This window comes from Salmo salar, chromosome ssa03 (assembly GCF_905237065.1).
Source record: "Salmo salar chromosome ssa03, Ssal_v3.1, whole genome shotgun sequence".
Taxonomy (NCBI): Eukaryota; Metazoa; Chordata; class Actinopteri; order Salmoniformes; family Salmonidae; genus Salmo; species Salmo salar.
In genome coordinates this window covers 33,885,920-33,897,299 of record NC_059444.1, presented here as the reverse complement: position 1 = coordinate 33,897,299, position 11,380 = coordinate 33,885,920, and positions in this window count along the sequence as shown.

Genomic DNA, 11,380 nt, shown 5'->3' with positions numbered 1-11,380 from the left:
GGCGTTCCCCTAGGATAGGGGGCGCTAAAGCGATTTTTGAAAAAAAATTGTGCCCATTTTAAACGGCCTCCTACTCAAACTCAGAAGCTAGGATATGCATATAATTAATACTTGTGGATAGAAAACACCCTAAAGTTTCTAAAACTGTTTGAATGGTGTCTGTGAGTATAACAGAACTCATATGGCAGTCAAAAACTCCCGAGACAGATGGAAACAGGAAGTGGAATTCTGAATTGCGAACTCAACTTCATCACGTTGCCTATTAATCACACCGTGAGCTATGGTTCATTGAGCACTTCCTATTGCTTCCACTAGATGTCCCCAGTCTTCACAAATTGGTTTGAGCCTTCTACTGTTAAAACTGAATGAATGAGACGCTGTGGAACGTAGTCACACGGAGAGGGCCATCACCATTTTGACGCCGGCGCCCCTGGTTACCCCCCCCTTTCGAAACGTTTTGAAACACAATGCAATCGTCCCCCTCGAATCTTATTGGCTCTCTTGTTGAAAAACGCCCTGAAGATTTATGTTATACAACGTTTGACATGTTTGAATGAACCTAAATGGGAAAAAAATGCATTTTCTCGAAATGGCTGTCCCGTGGCCGACGGAAGTTTTGGAGCAGCCTTCAGACGCGCTAACAAGAACAAGCTCTTGGAACATAAAGGAGTCATTTTTTCAAACGAAAATACATTTGTTGTGGACCTGGGATTCCTGGAAGTGCTTTCTGATGAAGACAACCAAAGGTAAGGGATTATTGACAATAGTATACAAGACTAGATGTGATATCTTGTTCCAAGATGGCTAGCCTATTGCTATTGCTAGCCTATTGTTCTGAGTATCGCATCCCCTTTTATCGCAAAGTGTGATTACCCAGTAAAGTTATTTTTAAATCTGGCATTACAGGTGCTTTCAAGAGATATTCATCTATAAATCTTAGAATGACAATATTACATTTGAAAAATGTTTTCGAATAGTAATTTAGTAAATTGTAGCTCTGTTTCATCGGATGCATTTGAGGGAAAATAGTTAGTCAACGTTACGCACCGATGTAAAATGCTGTTTTTATATATAAATATGAACTTTATCGAACAAAAGAATGCATGTATTGTGTAACATGATGTCCTAGGTGTGTCATCTGATGAAGATTGTCAAAGGTTAGTGCTGCATTTAGCTGTTTTTTGGTTATTTGTGATGCATGTGGTTGGTCGGAAAATGGCTATGTGGCTACTTTTACGATATACTCCTCTAACATAATCTAATGTTTTGCTTTTGCTGTAAAGCCTTTTTGAAATCTGACAATGTGGTTCGATTCAGGAGAGGTGTATCTATAAAACGATATAATTTGAAAAAAAAATTTGAAAAAAAGAAATTATTACATTTTGTTATGATAATGGCGATATGATTTTTCGCTGGATGACGGAGGCCGCACAGGGGTTAAAATCAATTTTTATGCTATTTTTCTCGTAAAATAGCGATAATATTCCAACCGGACAACGTTGTATTCATTCAAAGACTGAAAGAAAAAATGTGAGAAGTCTCGTGAATGTGCATCTCAGTCTCACTGTCCCCAGGCAGGCCACTTACAAACTCTGCTGCTGTACTTTGCCCAGAGACAGCAGACACCCCATTCCACTTTCTGGCGGCTTTAGAGTGCCAATGGAAGCCTTACAAAGTGTCACGTTACAGCACAGATGCTGTAATGTCGATAGAGATGCAACAGAAGGACAACAAATTGTCAGACAAGGCACTTCCTGCATGGAATCTTCTCAGGTTTTGGCCTGCCATATGAGTTCTGTTATACTCACAGACACCATTCAAACAGTTTTAGAAACTTCAGAGTGTTTTCTATCCAAATCTACTAATTATATTCATATTCTAGTTTCTGGACAGGATTAGTAACCAGATTAAATCGGGTACGTTATTTATCCGGACGTGAAAATACTGCCCCCTAGCCCAGACAGGATAAACTCCAATATGCTCTGGTAGACAGATCAAGTGTATTTTTACCTAGAGTTTTTCCCTATTGTAGGCTACTACTTTCACCTCTTTTAGTCTTGAAATCTTTGGTTGTTTACTACACTACCTTACTCTGTTTAGCTCAAGGCCTCACATGTGAATCCTTAAAGAGATAGGTAGGGTTTAGCCTTAAGAGGGTGTGAACGATGCTTATTAGGTGTAGAAAAAGAAGAGCTCTCCAGTAGGTGTACCAAAAATATTCAAGGGCCATTTTCTCAAAAGTGGGTTTCTAAGTTTATTAACTTTCAAAGTTGAAATACTTTCCAATTGTTCCTCAACTGCAGTGTATTACATACCATTTTGTAGCTGAGTCTCTATTTTTATCCAATGTAAAAAAAAAACACAATTTCAAATTTTACAACAGAAGACCGAATCGATGTGGTTGGTCACTTATATTGTAAGATAAAAAAATCTACCCCCAATTGGACAGTCAATCAATCAAATTGATTTATAAAGCCATTTTTACATCAGCCGCTAGACTGAAACCAAGCCTAAAACCTCAAACAGCAAGCAATGCAGATGTAGAAGCACGGCCCAGTCACTGTTCTTTCTATAAATTCTACTCTTTCATATTATGAAACATTAACAGTGAACAGGGTAATGGAAGTTGGAAACCATTTCCCCCCAAAATATCTAAACAGGTCTTGTTTTCTTTCTGAACATTAAAATGTAACGTTATGACTATAACAACTGTTCCCTGAAGGAGGGAAACGAGGTACAACATGCAGTACTTTGGGGAGTCACACTCTCTTGACTTCGGTTGAAGTTTCTACAATCACACCTGACAAGGCCAAAGAAATCCCCTCTTCACTGGAAGCCACGCATACCACAGGTGATATGCTGTGGCTCGGATTCATTCCTTCAATTTAATACCGCTCTTCATCGAGCGCAGGAACGGGCGGTGCTGGGCCAAACAGGTGTTGTACCTCGTTTCCTTCACTCCTTCAGGGAGCAGTAGTTATAGTCATAACGTTACGTTCCCTTTCAGTCATTCAACTTCGGTACAACATACTATGGGGAAATATAATCATGCCCCTAGCCGACCCTAACAGATACTAAATGAAACAGCCCATGGCAGACCAGACCTGACCCTGCCAGATGGGGCAGTCTGGGTATTGCACACACAACGTGCTGGCTAGTGACTTTCCCCTGTCCCAGCTGTACACTGTGTACTATACTGGGAGCAGTGACATCCAAGCAATAAAACTTCACAAAATTTTGTGGTGATGCCCAACTCGCCTCAGCACAAATATCTCCTACAGTAAACCCTTTAAAAAAAGTGGGCGCGTACCCCGCTAGGTAACCCTTGCCCCAGGTAACCCTTGCTGCTGTATGCCTCCACAATCCAGTGGGAGAGAACTGTCGCAAGCTGGATTAGCAAAACAGACAAAAAGTTGTCACATTTCCTGATATCCCGTGTCCATTCAATGTACCGTATGTACATAAAGCTCGCACCGGACACAGGGCATGTAACCTTTGTTGCTCTTCAGAAGCAAAATGAGTTGAAAAGGTAAATAGCTATAAAAAAACGAGGAACTGTAAGACATTGCCATGACTTTCGGGGCGAAGGCCGCATTTGGACGCAACGTGACCTTAGAGTCGTCCGGAGCGAACTGAGTACAGGAAGGGTGTACTGATAACACATGGAGGTCCCCAACAAGTTTAGCCGAGGCCAATAACATGAGCAGGCAGGTTATGTAGGAGAGGATCTTCAGATCTTCAGTGGGGGAAGCACACAGTCCCTCCAAAACCAGCGCCAAGTCCCATGTGGGTGCAATAGGTTAGAGACCGGTCTGAGACTACGTTTACCTTCGTACAGCGCACCCCACCATCGGGGGGATGTGTCTGTCATGATCACCTTTACGGGATTCAACTCAGCCCATGGGAGCCCCCTGACAATAGCAAAGGGTCCCACCACTGGTCCATGGCCAGTAGGCTTGACGGGGAACCTGAAGCGACCATCCTAGTCTGCGAGATGCATCCAGGTGAGTGGCTAGCACTCAGCGCCGGAAGGGCCGTATCAACAATAGCCCCACGGGAATGACTTCCATCACAGAAGTCATCATCCCTAATAGGCATAGGCACTGGCGAATACGCACTGTGTGAACCAGACAAAATTTGTCTAAGCAGAGCCAGAACCCGGACACCCTCCGTGGGGATAGAAAAGCGTGATACGTGAGTGAGTCTAGCTCGAGACCCGGGTATGGAATGTGCCGAGATGGAGTTTCTGGTTTCTTATGAAGCCTGGAGACTAAAATGAGACAGTAGCATGGATGTGTGTAACACCGCTTGCCCCCTCAACTCAGCCGCCACCAGCTAATCGCTGTAATAGCCGACAGCTCATGAGCATTCTGAGTTTGTAAAATATGAGGTGCTTGCTGAGGGCATGTAGGTCTAGAATGGGACCCAAAGTCCCGCCCTTTTCGTAACCAGGAATACCGTCTGTACCAGCAGTCCCGGATCTTCGACATTGGAACCACTCGGATTGCCTGCTTCTTGAGACAGGAGGATATTTCCGCCCTCAAAATGGCCACTGAAGCCTCGGAAACAGTCAACTTGATAACGCTACAGAAGCCTAGGGCACTCACAAAAAAATTGTAGTCTGTACCCTGTTGTCACTGTTTGCATGATCCAGGGTGACACTGCGCATGTGCGCCATTGGTCGGAGCAGACAGGGAGACTCCGGTGAAATGCCATCTGAAGGGGCAGGACGCCACCTTGTGGACTGGGAGAGGTTGGTTCTTCTTCCATTTACACCACTCTTGACAACCGTGTGTCTGAACATGGAGAAGGAACACTTTTTATCAAACTCACATATGGGAGACATCACTTTTTAACACACGATCAGGGATGTACCCCGATTGGCCGTGCGACTTGGGGTACTGTTATCACAACGAGCTTTCATTGTTTTAGAGGGGAAGATGCGTTTCGGTAACCGGCTGGTACCCAGCTCTGGACCACACTGATTAAAAATAGACCCAGGGAAAAAACTTTAGCACTTTATTACTCTACCGACCAGTCATAGGTACTGGCGACAAAGCGCCTTATAACCTAGCTGGAAACGAGACAGACAGCTCTGAAAAACGGACCCCTTCTGTTCTAATTTGATATTCATTAATGAAAATTGTTGAGCTGGAGACCACAGAGACTATGTGTGGGATTGTCATGTCCAACCCTGCTCGTTCCCGCGACTCCCCTACCAACAACTAATCGCCTGTAGAGCCCATAACCTGTATCACTAGGCACCACATAGGGACTAGTGAGCTACAGGCAGGAATCAGGAATGATACCAGCAATTAGCCACCTATTGGGGAAGGGCACTCCCTTGTGGTCAGTGACCCAACTTTTCACTCTCACCCTGGGGAGATTGATATACCCCTTGAACCACATGGAATGTGGGGTAATATAGCGGTCAGCATTAAACATGGACAAGCTTGTGCTTCCGTGAGACTGTATAGCCTGCATGAGGCCTTCAGCCCACAAAGTCCAGGAGGTGAGCATGGTCTACCACTATGGGATGGTTTAGATGGCGCGACTTCTCATTTTCCAATTGTTTGTTTTAGTAGCGTGAATCGAGATGAAGAGCGAAATAATTGAAGGAATTAATCCGAGCCTCACGCTTATCACCTGTGGAAGGCGGGGCTTACAGCGAGATGCGGATTTCATTGGCCTTATCAGGTGTGATTGTAGATCCTTTAACCGAAATCGTGAGAGTGCGACTCCCAATAGTATGTTGTACTGAAGTTGACTTACTGAAAGGGAACGCCTCATACTTTTCCTTGTGACTGCTGAATGAAAACACAATGGTTGGGAGTGTAGCCTACCTTTGGCACAGTTTGAGAAGCTAGGGACAGGGTCTTTTTGTGATGACTGGATTATGTATTCATTAAAATCACATCTATACTGCTCCCCAAACAAGTTGTCAGGCTGGGAGCCAGCTTACACCGCATCAGTACTTTTACGAGTGGGCCCCCCAGAAACCTTCAGCGAGACTGTTTTTAGTGGCGCTTGCTGCAAATGGAAACACTTAGCTCTTACAATAAATTACCCTGCAGCCAATGATGGTGATGCCACACTGCACAGGCCCCCAGCCCTGCCACTCTGCCCGGTCAGAGAGACACACACACATAGCAGCAGTGTTTGGATTGCGCAATGCAGCCATTATGGATGATGGAATGATGATGTGCAACATTAGGTCTTCTCAGAGGCAGAGATGGACATAGTTTAATGGTAACTGTGCTACTACAGTACAGTACATTTCCAAATTAGTTTTCAAATGCAACATGAGAATGGGGTTGTTGTACTAGGGTGTAGTGTCCTCTGGTGAAGTGTGATAAAGGCAAGAGATAACATAGTGCTCTCTCTGGCTTCCACCCCGGGTTGAGATTGGGTTCGTGTCAGGATAAAGTTGAGTGTTTGGCTCTTGATTTTCTGGAGGAAAATAGATAAACAACCATTAGTGTTGGTGGAGGTCACTACTCTAGGGCTCTCAAACTCAACTCTGGACCTCGAAGCCGGTTCCACTGTGTTTGTCCATTGTTTTCTTCTATTCGACGACCAGGTAGGTGCAATTACTTTTCAGGTAGAACAGAAAATCAGCAGGCTCCGGAACTCGAAGGGTAAGAGTTGAATATCCCTGCTCTAGGGCAATACCCCTAACTCTCCAAAGTACTGCTATTCAATATAGACACTACTATTCTGAATATGCTTTGTATGATTAAAATATACATGATAAAACTTCTATACGCTATTGTCAAATTGAGTGGCCCTTTTTCAACCAACCAATGCCACACCCTCTTTCTACCAGACTCAGATGGGGTCAAGTTCAAACATTATGACAACACACTTAAAGGTACTTTACTTTAAACTGCTGTATTGGATGTCCAGGTGCAAAGGGAAATAATAGTTACCAAATAAGTGCTGCCTTTGCCTAAGACCACCTACCCAAATAAATAATCTTAATTATCATGCTTGCTGGTGTTAACTTGTTTGACCACCTAGTGATGTACACTGAACAAAAATATAAACGCAACATGTTGGTCCCATGTTTCATGAGCTGAAATAAAAGATCCCAGAAATGTTTCATACGCACAAAAAGCGTATTTCTCTCGAATTTTGTGCACAAATTTGTTTACATCCCTTTTAGTGAGCCTTTCTCCTTTGCCAAGATGATCCTTCCACCTGACAGGTGTGGCATATCAATCATCTGATTAAACAGCATGATCATTACACATGTGCGCCTTGTGCTGGGGACAATAAAAGGCCACTCTAAAATGTGCAGTTTTGTCACACAACACATTGCCACAGATGTCTCAACTTTTGAAGAAGGGTGTAGTTGGCATGCTGACTTCTGTATTGTCCACCAGAGCTGTTGCCAGATAATTGAATGTTCATTTCTCGACCCTAAACAACGTCCTTTTGGAGAATTTGGCAGTACCTCCAACCGGCCTCAACCACAGACCACGTGTATGGCGTCGTGTGAACTAGTGGTTTGCTGATGCCAACGTTGTGAACAGAGTGCCCTTGTTGGTGGTGGGGTTATGGTATGGGCAGGCATAAACTACAGACAATGAACACAATTACATTTTATCGATGGTAATTTGAATGCACAAAAATACCGTGACGAGATCCTGAGGCCCATTGTGAGGACCATTTTTTTTTTTTTAAGGTTTCTGTGACCAACAGATACATATCTGTATTCCCAGTCATGTGAACTCCATAGATTAGGGCCTAATGAATTTATTTCAATTGACTGATTTCCTCATATGAACTGTAACTCAGTAAAATCAATGCGTAATGGCCTTGGTTATAGCTAAATAGAAGAGACTTTTAGCCGTAGGTTCTTTTCAATGTGTTACCACATTTATTAACATAAATGCCAAGTAACAAACGACATGTGACTGTATACTAAGTAGCCATGTTCCCAACTGTCCTCATGCTCTAGCTCATGCTCACAAGTAACAATATGAATTAACCCATTCATCACACAAAGAAATTGTTGCATGCTGCGTTTATATTTTTGTTCAGTTTAATTGCAGCTGACCAAACAGATTGTTGTTGAAATATTGCCCCGCTGTTATAGCCGCGTTGTGTTTTCACCGAGAGGGCCGGCGGCGCAACCATAACAAACACAGCTGAATGTGGGGTTTACATTTCAGCTGGATGACGGTGCACGCAGCATCTGGGTGGGACCTGGGAAAAGGGAGCTCGGCCATCCGCTGTGCTATGTCTGGCCACTGGCCAGCATGGTAAGCAGAGCCCTGACAGTGCAACCGACCTGTGAAGTCATTGTCCAGATGCACTTAAAAATGTCCAAATGCAAATAATACATAAAGAGACGGACAGAATAATTTACAAGTTGTGCACAACATAATGAATGCAGGGACTACAGGAGCATGTTTGACAAAGTAAAGCCGTGCCAGACAAAAGGGTTTCAAATTAAATGAGGGTGTGGACCGACAAGGTCAGGTCAGAGAGATTGTGACGTGGCCCTTTAAGAACTTCCAGAAGGAAGCTGCCGGCCTGTTGGCGCTGAGGTGCAGGCCTGGGTTCAAATTGTATTTGATTTCATTCAAATACTGCCAGCATTTGATCGAGCATTTCTGGAGCGCAAGATGGGGAGGATTTTGCACTTTGGAGACTTATCCATTGATGCCATTGTGCCAGGCAAAGCCAATTAAGTGCAGCTAAAGTATTTGAAAGTAAACAAATACTATTTGATCCCAGGTCTGTGAGGTGTCAATGGTTGCATAGAGCCAGCCTTCAACAAGAGGCTAAGGATAAACACCAATCACTGTTATACCAACAACAGGTTTAATTGAGGAAATGTAGTGACACTCCTACTAAGATAGTTGTGGGAGTTATTTGTTTAGTTGCACTTGGGCCTTGGCTCAGAATCTATTGGCACTCTCATTTTCCTTCGTCAGATTTTTACAAATGAGCTTGTTGTAATCTTTTGACCTCATTCCTCCCTCCCTGAGTGTTTCTTGCCATGGTTTTCAGAGTTTTCTTAGAAGCTCACATGATGAAAATATTCCCATTACTGTAACTTGCCATATATTTGTGAAGAACTTTCAAGTTTTAACACAAATTGTGACAGAGGACACAGTAAGGTGACCATTGACCAAGTTGCTCAAGAAGGAGATAGCAGAACACATGGTTCACAGATGGATTCCGTTTAAATCAGAAGATTTCCAAGATTGAATATACCACGCAGGTCTTTCTCTGTCCTTCTCTCCTTCTTTATATGATTCATTTTATTAGTATCTCTTTTAGTCCTCATTTGGATTAATCTTCCAAGAATCCTTAAAAATTCAAATAAAATGTAAAATAAAATAATATTTTTACACATAACACACTGTTACAAACATACATAAAAAACTGCATATTGACCAGATAAATACTCTAACAGTCTGAAAAGATTGATTCCTTCATCTACCATGGTCCTGCACAACCTTCCAATTTTTTATATTTAAATGCTTCTAAAGTATTGTTTGAATTTATAAACTGACTAAAACATAAGAATCATATCTCTACCTTAAAACAATCCATGCTGCTTTGTTCTGTACAATGTGCAGCCTCTTAATTTCATTTTGTTGATGCATTTCCCCAGACCACAGAACAGTAGTTCACCTGACTCCCAATTCATGCTTTGGTTGTTTGCTTAAGAATCTTTCCCGGTAAATATTTTTCTATCCATCTGATCATGCATGCAGTTGTAATATTTTTTGTTGTTGCATAGATTAGTTATTTTAGACGACCATTATAAGCAGTTATCTGGACGCACCCCTAGTAGTTTGGTTTCTGCCACTTCCTCAGTTTGTACTCCCCATACTTCATTGTATCCCATGCTGTGTTGGCCTTTTCCTGGTGGAACAGACCAACATAACCTTGGTTTTCTTTTCAAGATCTATTTGTAGAGCTTGCTGTACCTGTTGAACCGATTGTCTTGCTGTATAAATTGAAATATCATCTGCAAATATAGTTGCTTGAGTTTCAGATAAGGCATAAGGAAGGTCGTTGTTATATATGAAGTAAAGAAGTGGACCAGGGCACCTCCCTTGAGGTATTCCACAGTTTAAAGCATGAGGGGGAAGAAAACTACCCATTGATATACAGAACCAGTCAAAAAACGTACCCGATTTAAACTGGTTACTACTCTTGCCCAGAAACGAGAATATGCATATTATTAGTAGATTTGGATAGAAAACACTCTGACGTTTCTAAAACTGTTTGAATGGTGTCTCTGAGTATAACAGAACTCATATGGCAGGCAAAAACCTGAGAAAATTCCAAACAGGAAGTGGCCTGCCTGAGAATTTGTAGTTCTTCTTTTGATTCTCTATCGAAACTACAGTATCTGTGGGGTTACGTAGCACTTTCTAAGGCTTCCATTGGCTCTTTAAAGCCTTCAGAAAGCAGATTGAGGCGTCTTCTGTCTCTGGGCAGAGTATAGTAGCTCAGTTTGTCAGTGGTCTGCCTGGTGACAAAGAGATTGGATATGCTCATTCACGTGAGCACGCTGTTTTTTCTTTTCCTCTTTGAATGAATACACTATTGTCCGGTTGGAATATTATCGCTATTTTACAAGAAAAATATTTTAAACAGCGTTTGACATGCTTCTAAGTACGGTAATGGAACATTTTGCATTTTCTTGTCTCGAAATGCGCTCGCGCGTTACCCTTTGGATAGTGACCTGAACGCACGAACAAAACGGAGGTATTTGGACATAACTATGGATTATTTGGAACACAAAAAAAACTTTTCTTGTGGAAGTAGCAGTCCTGGGAGTGCATTCTGACGAAGATCAGCAAAGGTAATACAATTTTTCTAATAGTAATTCTGAGTTTAGTGAGCCCCGAACTTGGCGGGTGTCAAAATAGCTAGCCGTGATGGCTGAGCTATGTACTCAGAATATTGCAAAATGTGCTTTACCCGAAAAGCTATTTTAAAATCTGACATAGCGATTGCATAAAGGAGTTCTGTATCTAGAATTCTTAAAATAATTGTTATGTATTTTGTCAACGTTTATGATGAGTAATTTAGTAAATTCACCGGAAGTCTTGGGTGGGAATGCATGTTCTGAACATCACATGCCAATGTAAAAAGCTGTTTCTGGATATAAATATGAACTTGATTGAACAAAACATTAATGTATTGTATAACATAATGTCCTAGGAGTGTCATCTGATGAAGATCATCAAAGGTTAATGCTTAATTTAGCTGTGTTTTGGGTTTTTGTGACATATATGCTTGCTTGGAAAATGGCTGTGATTATTTTTGTCTATGTACTCTCCTAACATAATCTAATGTTTTGCTTTCGCTGTAAAGCCTTTTTGAAATCGGACAATGTGGTTACGTC